At 43.5% G+C, this 11,374-nt stretch overlaps 2 non-coding genes across 2 annotated transcripts; one reads left to right on the forward strand and one right to left on the reverse strand.

The window, feature by feature from the left end:
* Nucleotides 1–4,160: 4,160 nt before the first annotated feature.
* Trnan-guu (transfer RNA asparagine (anticodon GUU)) lies at nucleotides 4,161–4,233 on the reverse strand. Its single transcript has one exon. It is a non-coding gene; the product is annotated as a tRNA-Asn (tRNA).
* Nucleotides 4,234–10,829: 6,596 nt separating this feature from the next.
* Trnaa-cgc (transfer RNA alanine (anticodon CGC)) lies at nucleotides 10,830–10,902 on the forward strand. Its single transcript has one exon. It is a non-coding gene; the product is annotated as a tRNA-Ala (tRNA).
* The last annotated feature ends 472 nt before the right edge of the window (nucleotides 10,903–11,374 follow it).

The raw sequence follows: 11,374 nt of genomic DNA on the forward strand, positions 1-11,374 counted from the left end.
AATTGAATGAAAATCAGTGTTGGTTTAGGCCTCTTAGAGGTTGTCAGGACCAGATCTTTAGCTTACGGCAAATAATGGAGAAGTGTTATGAGTGGAACAGGGAATTGTATCTATGCTTTATAGATCTAGAAAACGCATATGACCGGCTTCCTAGGAGGAAGGTATTGTCTGTTCTACAAGATTATGGAATAGGAGGCAAACTTTTGCAAGCAATTAAAGGTCTTTACATGGATAGTCAGGCAGCAGTTAGAGTTGACAGTAAATTGAGTTCATGGTTCAGAGTAGTTTCAGGGGTAAGACAAGGCTGCAACCTGTCTCCACTGCTGTTCATATTATTTGTGGATCATATGTTGAAAACAATAGACTGGCTGGGTGAGATTAAGATGTGTGAACACAAAATAAGCAGTCTTGCATATGCGGATGACTTAGTTGTGATGGCAGATTCGACTGAAAGTTTGCAAAGTAATATTTCAGAGCTAGATCAGAAATGTAAGGACTATGGTATGAAGATTAGCATCTCCAAAACGAAAGTAATGTCAGTGGGAAAGAAATATAAACGGATTGAGTGCCAAATAGGAGGAACAAAGTTAGAGCAGGTGGACGGTTTCAAGTACTTAGGATGCATATTCTCACAGGATGGCAACATAGTGAAAGAACTGGAAGCGAGGTGTACCAAAGCTAATGCAGTGAGCGCTCAGCTACGATCTACTCTCTTCTGCAAGAAGGAAGTCAGTACCAAGACTAAGTTATCTGTGCACCGTTCAATCTTTCGACCAACTTTGTTGTATGGGAGCGAAAGCTGGGTGGATTCAGGTTACCTTATCAACAAGGTTGAGGTTACGGATATAAAAGTAGCTAGGATGATTGCAGGTACTAGTAGATGGGAACAATGGCAGGAGGGTGTCCACAATGAGGAAATCAAAGAAAAACTGGGAATGAACTCTATAGATGTAGCAGTCAGGGCGAACAGGCTTAGATGGTGGGGTCATGTTACACGCATGGGAGAAGCAAGGTTACCCAAGAGACTCATGGATTCAGCAGTAGAGGGTAGGAGGAGTCGGGGCAGACCGAGGAGAAGGTACCTGGATTCGGTTAAGAATGATTTTGAAGTAATAGGTTTAACATCAGAAGAGGCACCAATGTTAGCACTGAATAGGGGATCATGGAGGAACTGTATAAGGGGGGTTATGCTCCAGACTGAACGCTGAAAGGCATAATCAGTCTTAAATGATGATGATGATGATGATGATGATGATTCCGTCCAGGTATTCAAACTAACCTCTCATTTGTTCGTAGCTATGTGCACTCTGGTCTGCTGTTAGGAGCGTCGTATGGACATGGAAATGTAGACTACCAGAATAAATAAAATACACAGGCATACATGGTAACATGAGAAAACGAAGACTTAAATTTTAAGGGCACATTAAAAGAATGGCACCCACAAGGATGACAAAACAAACAGTAGAATTCTACGAAAACAGAATTAAAGCCAAAACTGAGCCAATGAAATGGATTGCTGTGATTAAGGAGACGATATAACTCAGGCAGACCTTACAGATAGGAAAACATTCAGACAAAAGATATTTGATTGGAAAGTTGGTTATGGGCACATTAGAAGAATGGCACTCACTAGGTTGACAAAACAAATAGTAGAATTCTACAAAAACAGAATTAAGGCCAAAACTGAGCCAATGAAATGGATTGCTGCGATTAAGGAGACGATATAATTCAGTCAGACCTTACAGATAGGCAAACATTCAGACAAAAGATATTTGATTGGAAAGTTGGTCAGAGGGAAATTAGAAAACGACTGGAACAGCGTGGTCTGATGAAAGAAAGAGACTTCATTCTGAAAGGATGAAACAAATTTGGGCACAAAGAAAGGCCAACCATCGAACGTGTCCTTGATGGACTGTACCTCGAGTGGTCTTACTGGGCCCATACGAAAATAATAATAATAAGAAAATAAAGTCATCGCTTTGATGTTTCTAAATAAGTGATCTAGTAAACAAAACTGAAAATATGCTGTGTGACCCAATCTTGTTAACTGTTGTATGTAACTTGTGCTACAATTGAGACACAGATCAATCTGCGGATAGGAGATAGATCTCGGCTTTCACGATCATGTGCGTGCCTAGAAGCCACTCTCAACAAGAACGAAGGTGTGACAGCGCTCCCAGGTAATTCAGACAAAGCCGTTGCTTTGTGAAGTGATAAAAACGAGTCACAGGTTTTGACAATATTAGAGCTGAACAGGGGTGTAGAAGACTAGTTCAATTAAGGCATAAGGGATAGACAACATTCCTACAGAATTTCTAAAAATCCTTGGAAATGACAACCAAACGATTATTCAACTTGGTGTGGAATCTATGAGACACGAAACAGACTACCAGACTTCCGAAAACGTATCATCCACCACAACCACGAAGATACAAGGGCAGGTAAGTATGAGAACCACTGTACGATCAGATTAAACTCCCATGGATATGAGTTACTGACAGGGAAAGCATACAGAAGAACAGAAACGGAAATCGAGGTGTTGTTAGATGGCGATCAGTTCGGCTTCAGGATAGGTAAAGGAACACGAGAACAATTTCTGACTTTGAGCTTGATAATGGAAGCAAGAATTAAGAAAACTCAAGGCACATTCGTAGGATCTGTCGACCTAGAAAAAACGATCGACAATGTGAAATGGTGCACGAATTCGACATTCTGAGAAACAGAGTAGTTACTGTGTACTATAACCAAGTGGAAACGATAAGAACGGAAACCAGGATCGGAGTTCTCCGTTTAAAATGAGTATAAGGTAGGACTGCAGTCTTTCATCCCTAATGTTCAATTTTACCTCGAAGAAGCAAAGACGAAAGTAAAAGGAAGTTTCAAGAGTATGGTTAAGATTCAGGGTGAAAGGATATCTGTTTCGCTAACGACACTGCTATCCTTAATGAAAGTGGGGGAGAATTAGAGGATCTCTTAAATAAAATGAGCACGTAATATGGATTGAGAGGTAGCCAAAGAAAAGGTAATGAGGACCAACACATATGAAGTTATCGATAAACTTAACATTAAAACTGGTGACCACTAAACAAGCAAAGTGAAAGAGATTCTGCTACCTTGGAAACAAAATAATAAATGACGGCCGAAGCAAGGAGGCATGAAAAGTAGGCTGAAAAAGGTACACTGGGCACTTAAGGCCAAATGAAGTGTGTTAGAAAAAGACATCGACTTTTATTTGAGGAAGAAATTCCTGAGAATATACGTCTGGATCACAGCGTTGTATCGAATCGCATCATGAACTATGGAAAAACATGAAAAGCGTAGAATCGAAGCGGTCGAGATGTGGTGCTCTAGAAAGGTGTCGAAAATTGGGTGTATTAGTAAGGTAAGAAATCAGGAGGTCTTCCGCAGAGTCGATGGTGAGAGGAACATGCGAAAAATCCAGGCAAGAAGGACAGGCAGATAGGACATGTCTTAAGACATCAACGAATAAATTCAGTGGTACTGGAGGGAGCTGGATAGGACGTCGAATGTAAAGAAAGACAGAGACTGAAATATATCCAACTAATGGATGACGACGATGGGTACAAGTGCTACTCTTAGATGAGGAGGTTGTCACAAGGTGGGATTCGTGGCGGGACCTCATCTATGTAGTCTGAGCACTGATGACCACCAAAAAACGTATCCTTCACAGGTGATGGCCATTCTCCCGGGAGTGCTGGTTCTATAAGCTGTGCAGGAGAACAAGTGAAAGGTTTGGAGCGTAGGAGAGGTAACAAGGTGCGAGGACGGAGAGGTAGTGCGCCCATTTTACACGGATGGTACCATCACTGCTCGTGAAATTAACAGTAATGATTTTAATTGCAGTTCGTGTCAAAGTTTCAAAGTTTCTCCGCTGCAGAACGAATATCATTCTGAGTGTCATACGTTCCAGTTACTCCCAACCTAAAACGCTCATATTCAAAATTATAATGAGCAGAAAAATGGATGAATTGGCAGAACAGAGAACTGTGGGAAACTGCAGTTGACTTTGCAACGCGTAATTGTTGTTTCCAGTGCACGGGAAGATATTAAATGGATGCAGTACTTATCAACACACACATTACATATTTACGCGTTTATACCGCGTTACAAAGTATCGCAGTTGAGGAAATTAAAATTTGTAGCAGGACGTGGTTTTGATCCACGGACCTTTGGGTTAACAGCCCAATGCGCTCCCAACTGCGCCATCCTGCTTTACGTCTTCACGATCCCTGCAGGTAAGACATACGCTATTCACGTCACCCCCCCCCCTCCCCCCTACGGCAAGCAGCGCATTTTGAAAGGGGAGCTACCGGCACCTGGGCGGTGCGGGTAGGCACCTGGATAACGTAACCACGCGCACCGAGGAGAGAAGAAATTCCACCTTGTGACGTAGGAAAACGTTGAGTAAGAGGCAAACAGTGAAAGATACTAACAACCTAATGGTGAGATTACTGAACTACACGATGGCTGGAGCTGCAACAAGAGTAAGACAAATTAATTTCCAAACTATGAATAAATGTGGTTTGGCGTACCTGTGAATGTGTTAGGCTCAATGAACGTTTATAATTTGTAAATTGTGGTTGCCTGTGTATTCGTATGGAAATATGGATGTCGCCGCGTCCTGAAAGCGATGCCCTCTTAAGCTGACAGCCGCTGTCTGCGACACCAATAACGACGACCACACTCGTTGCCTTAAGCCTTTTGTGCTAAATTGTAACAGGTGATAATGAGTCCACAATCGATTATATTGAGATGTGGAAATGATGGTCGCAAACGAGTATTTATTGCGTTATGCACTTACACAGAGTACACTGCTAACTCGAAGGTATCTCATAGTAATTCTTCGTAGCAACGACCGCCATTCTCAATGCTTGTATTTCAACGGCTAATGTCTAGAATGAGGACAATCCCGACGCCTCCCGAATCGGTAGCCATCAGCAACAGTTCTCTGTCAACGTAAAGGCGGACATTGTCCAAGATCACCTAACACGATCTTATTTCATGCCTCCCCTTTTGACTGCTCCACGTCACCCAGTGTTCCTGGGAGAGGTGCTGCCACAGTCTTGGAGACTGTACCCTTTGTTGTTCGCGAAAGGCAGCCGTTTCAACACGACGATGCACCAGCCCACTTGGATGTTAGCGCCTCAGCAACACAAACTTTCACCGCTGGACACGAAGGGGAGGTCCTGTCACATGGGCAGCGCGGTCGCCGGATCTCACACTTCTAGACTTTTCCTCTTCAGTAAAGTCAAGACGTCGGAGTAGGAACATCCCGTAGAAACGGATGAAGGCCTGCTTTCTAGGGTCCAAGCTGCCTAGCTCCTGGTACAACACACAAGCGGGATCTTTGAGAGAGGGAGGCAGAACTGCATGCTCCGTTGCCATGGAGACACTGAGACTGGCGGTGGCCATTTTGAATAATTACTATGAGCTACGTTGTTGTTATGCGGTGTACGCTGTGTACGTCCATGTTGTTGTTGTGGTCCAGAGGCTGGTTTGATGCAGCTCTCCATTCGACTCTATCCTGTGCAAGCTTCTTCATCGCCAAGTAACTAATGCAACCTACATCCTTCTGAATCTGCTTAGTGTCTTTATCTCTTGATCTCCCTCTACGATTTTTACCCTCCACGCTGCCATCCAGTACTAAACTGGTGATCCCTTGATGCATCAGAACATGTGCTGCCAACGGATTCCTTCTTCTAGTCGAGTTGTGCCACAAATTCCTTTTCTCCCCAATTCTATTCAATACCTCCTTATTAGTTATGTGATCTACCCATATAATCTTCAGCATTCTTCTGTAGAACCACATTTCGAAAGCTTCTATTCTCTTCTTGTCTAAACTATTTATCGTCCATGTTTCACTTCCATACATGGCTACACTCCACACAAATACTTGCAGAAAAGACTTCCTGACACTTAAATCTATACTCGATGTTAACAAATTTCTCCTCTTCAGAAACGCTTTCCTTGCCATTGCTAGTCTACATTTTATATCCTCTCTTCTTCGACCACTATCACTTATTTTGCTCCCCATATAACAAAACTCATCTACTACTTTAAGTGTCATTTGCTAATCTAATTTCCTCAGCATCACCTGATTTAATTCGGCTACATTCAATTATCCTCGTACGTCCATAACACAATAAATACGTATTTCCGATCATTGCGTCTCTATCTCAATATAATCGTTTATGTAATAACTGTTTCAGTTTGACACAAAAGGTGTGAGAGACCCCCCGTGTGGCTGCTAACAGTGAGGGTAAAGTTTCGAAACACAAGTATTAGGCGTAATCTTGAGGCTTACCTGTTATTAGAGGTCCGTTTATCAGTTATCGTCATTATGCATAAAAATAATATAAGAAGTGGTGGCTGTGCCCACATCCAGTGTGCATTACCTCAGTATACACAAAGGGGTCTCAAAATTGACTGTTGCATTTTGAAACAACAATATAAACCACAGAAATTATCCAAAATCCCTAGACATCAATCTTGACCGTCCGCAAACATATGAAAAGCACAGCTGACTTGACAGAAACTAGATGACAAATAATGAAATAAGGAAACTGGCAGGAACAGCCTGGGGAGTGTAAATGGATATCCTACACACTACCAGACAATCCCTCGTGTCGACTACCGCAGAATACCGTGCACTGGTGTGGTTCGGGGGCAGAAACAGCACCAAATACATGACCATTTAAAGGAGTCGATACACGGAATAACTAGAAAGCTGGAAACTACACCAACACCTTTCACCACGCTCTTGTAGCCATCTCTTCGTCAGACCTGAGACGACAACACGTCACAATCATATATTGTAGCGAGTCTCACGCTTCTGTTCTCCCAAGATACCTCTAACCCACACCGTGTCGCGTAACGCTGCCTGCTCCCAGCTGAAAACCTGCAGAAATGCGTGGGAGACGTCCTGTTACAGCACCAAACCTCTTTCCTGGAGGAAGTATGAAAAGAGAGATGGATTTCTGTCAACGATTTTCGCAACGGCTACGACGATTCCACTATACGAACGTCAGTGTCAGATCTACTCCGGAAGTTATGGCGCGCCTAAACATGATCCGACCATGCCACGACATACACAGATTGGGACATCAAGGAAAACTTCCGTGCTACTTGAAGGAGCTGTGACTGTAGAGGAAAACAGAGATTGGAACATATTCTACAAATTAGTCGAGGAAGTTAGGTGCAAATGCTACTCTGAGACGAAGAGGTTGGCACGGGGGAGAAAATCGTGCGCAAGTGCATCAAACGACCTTGAGCAGGTACGGCGATATCATTATTAGTTTTTACAATAAACTACATCAAAAGGAACTCCTCGTTGATTATTCACTGCGTCTATACACCCAGACATACGTGGTGTTGCGCTTGTCATTGAAAAGAAGAAAAAAATTGCCATCTGTTTTGGCCATTGACGAAAATAACACAGCTGTTTATGAAAAAACGCAGACGTTAGTATGCTCCCTTACGTTAGCAACAGTTTGTACCTGTTTTTCTTTTTCTAGATTTGCTAGATAATGAAACGACAGTTCCATCGTGGCTTGCAAAAAGTCACATGAATTTGTTGTTCAGTTAACCACCAACAATAACCCGATTGGGGACGAACAATGGCAAGCGGTATTGGTTAGCGAATGCATCGGTGACAATGAGTCACTACGCTGATAGAGAAAGAGCAGATCCTACTTGCCGATGCCTATCAGCATGCATACTATCTTCGGAAACTTTGCCTTAAACTAAAACGGCAATTTCTATTGTAGAGGAATTTCGTACATCGTATTCCGGATAATAGATTCGAGGCACTATCTTAGAGCTACAATAACTACAAGTTTAAAGAACAAGTATGAAGATTAAGGTATAAGATCCCACTGATAGCAAAATTATTAGAGATGGAGCAAAAGCTGAAAGTATTTGTATTAGGTATACGTCGGTGGCACAGTGCTTCTTTTGGTATTAAATTCAGTTACAGAGACGAGTGAGACAGTATTGTAATCTACTCTCGACATTATGCATCCGTACATTCAGCAAGCACTAAAGAAAAACAAGGGGCAATTTGGAAAGGGCATTCATAGCCCAGAGAGAAAAATTAAAAACTTTGAAGTATAAGGATGACATGGTAATCCTGTCAAAGAGGCGGAAGATCAGTTGAATGAAATGGATTGTGTTTTGGAAAAAGGTTGCAAGTTGACAATGAACGAAAGCAAAAGAAATGTAACGGAATGTAGCTGAATTAAATCGGGTGATGGTGTGGGATTTCAATCAGAAATTGAGACGTTTCAAGTAGAAGATGAGTTGTGCTATTTTTGCAGCAAAATAACTGACAGTGGCTGAAATTAAGAAAATATAAAATGCGGATTGGCAATAGCAAGGAAAGTATTTCTGGAAAAAATAAACTTGTTACCATCGAATTTAAATTTTAGGTATCATGCTGGAATGAAAGCAAACGGAATAGATACAAAAGTCGAGGCCTTCAAACCAAAACAAAACGGTGAAACAAATGACTGTCAGAGGTGCATCAGAAATGTAAGGGAACAAAAGGTTTTAAAATGTTGAAGATTAGTGGGGAGAAAATAAATTTAAGATATAATTATAAACGTAAAGACCATAACTGTAGAGGTTGCGAGGTATGAAATTATTTAGTTAAACGGTTTTCGACTCAGAAGGCTATTATCGAAATATACACTACTGGCCACTAAAATTGCTACACCACGAAGATGACGTGCTACAGACGCGAAATTTAACCGACAGGAAGAAGACGCTGTGATATGCAAATGATTAGCATTTCAGAGCATTCACACAAGGTTGGCGCCGGTGTTCACACCTACAACGTGCTGACATGAGGAAAGATTCCAACCGATTTCTCATACACAGAAAGCAGTTGACCGGCGTTGCCTGGTGATTCATTGTTGTGATGCCTTACGTAAGGAGGAGAAATGCGTACCATCACGTTTCCGACTTTGATGAAGATCGGATTGTAGCCTATCGCGAGTGCGGTTTATCGTATCGCGAATCGGTGGGTTCAGGAGGGTACTACGGAACGCCGTGCTGGATCCCAACGGCCTCGTATCACTAGCCGTGGAGATGAAAGGCATCTTATCCGCGTGGCTGTAACGGATCGTGCAGCCACGTCTCGATCCCTGAGTCAACAGATGGGGACGTTTGCAAGACAACAACCATCTGCACGACGTTTGCAGCAGCATGGACTATCAGCTCGGAGACCATGGCTGCGGTTACCCTTGACTCTGCATCACAGACAGGAGCGCCTGCGATGGTGTACTCAAGGACGAACCTCAGTGCACGAATGGCAAAACGTCATTTTTTTCGGATGAATCCAGGTTCTGTTTATAACATCATGATGGTCGCGTCCGTGTTTGATGACAGCGCCGTGATCGCACATTGGTAGCGTGTATTCGCCATCGCCATACTGGCGTATCACCCGGCGTGATGGTATGGGGTGCCATTGGTTACCCGTCTCGGTGACCTCTTGTTCTCATTGACGGCCCTTTGAACAGTAGACGTTACATTTCAGATGTGTTACGTCCCGTGGCTCTACCCTTCATTCGATCCCTGTGAAAACCTACATTTCAGCAAGATAATCCACGGCCGCATGTTACAGCTGCTGTACGGGCCTTTCTGGATACAGAAAATGTTCGACTGCCAGCACATTCTCCAGATCTCTCACCAATTGAAAACGTCTGGTCAATGGTTGCCGAGCAACTGGCTCGTCGCCGGCCGGAGTGGTCGAGCGGTTCTAGGCGCTATAGTCTGGAACCGCGCGACCGCTGCGGTCGCAGGTTAGAATCCTGCCACGGGCATGGATGTGTGTGATGTCCTTAGGTTAGTTAGGTTTAAGTAGTTCTAAGTTCCAGGGGACTGATGACCTCAGCCATTAAGTCCCATAGTGCTCAGAGGCATTTGAACCATTTTTGAACTGGCTCGTCACAATACGCCAGTCACTACTCTTGATTAACTGTGGTATCGTGTTGAAGCCGCATGGGCAGCTCTACCTATACACGCCATCCAAGCTCTGTTTGACTCAGTGCCCAGGCGTATCAAGGCTGTCATTACGGCCAGTAGTTCTGGGTACTGATTTCTCAGGATATATGCACCCAAAGTGCGTGAAAATGTAATCACATGTCAGTTCTTGTGTAATATAGTTGTCCGTTTATCATCTGCATTTCTTCTTGGCATAGCAATTTTAATGGCCAGTAGTGTACTTTCCATGTGATGGACTTGGATGTTTATCACAGACACTGTGGTTCACCAGTCTCGCCGTGTGGTAGCGTGCAGCAGAGACAATACGTCATGTCACAGAGCCAATGTTCTTCGCGGTTGGTCTGAAGAACATTCTGGATGATTTAGCGACCCATAGAACATTTTTGGGACATAATGGAGACATCAGATCACGCACAACATCCTGTACCGGCAACACTTCCGCATTTATGTACGGCTACACAGGCAGTGTGGCTCACTGTTTCTGCGGGGGCTTCCAACGACTTGGTGAGTCCGTGCAACGTCGAACTGTTGGACTACGCCGTGCAAAACGACGTCCGACACGATATTAGGAGGCTTCCCACGACTTCAGACACCTCGATGCATACACACACCTCCAAGTATATAAGGACTTTCACTGGCTAGCCCCACTCAGTCCCCTTTAAAACCTTTAAGAGACCATCACTCTTACTACGTTCTGCCGCAGCCAGAAGTAAATCTGGCAGCATCTCTGATTTATGTGACGTAGTGAGTTGTTGATTAATTTTGTTTCTATAATTTTGGCAAGTATGTTTTTATGCAAGCCACCGAGCGAGGTGGCGCAGTGGTTAGCGCACTGGACTCGCATTCGGGAGGACGACGGTTCAATCCCGTCTCCGGCCATCCTGATTTAGGTTTTCCGTGATTTCCCTAAATCGCTTCAGGCAAATGCCGGGATGGTTCCTTTGAAAGGGCACGGCCGATTTCCTTCCCCATCCTTCCCTCACCCGAGATTGCGCTCCGTCTCTAATGACCTCGTTGTCGACGGGACGTTAAACACTAATATCCTCCTCCTCCTTCTTGTTTCAGAGGGCTACCGAAAGTTACCAAACAGCCGAAATTAGTTTAACCAATAAACTACATTCATAGATAACTGATAACCTTTATATTCCGTCGCTATACGTCAAGAACATGGCAAATAAGAAATGTGGGAGGTAAGACTTTTGGAATGATTCCGAGGTTTGAGTACAGTAACCACTTCGAATGAATGAAAGTTGCAGCAGTTATGCAGAGCTGAAGTCTACTGCACAAGATGGACTAGCGAAAAGAGCTTTCGGACTGAAGAACACAACAGTTTCAGGGCATGATTATTTTG

This window comes from Schistocerca cancellata, chromosome 3, assembly GCF_023864275.1.
Source record: "Schistocerca cancellata isolate TAMUIC-IGC-003103 chromosome 3, iqSchCanc2.1, whole genome shotgun sequence".
In the NCBI taxonomy this organism is placed as follows: Eukaryota; Metazoa; Arthropoda; class Insecta; order Orthoptera; family Acrididae; genus Schistocerca; species Schistocerca cancellata.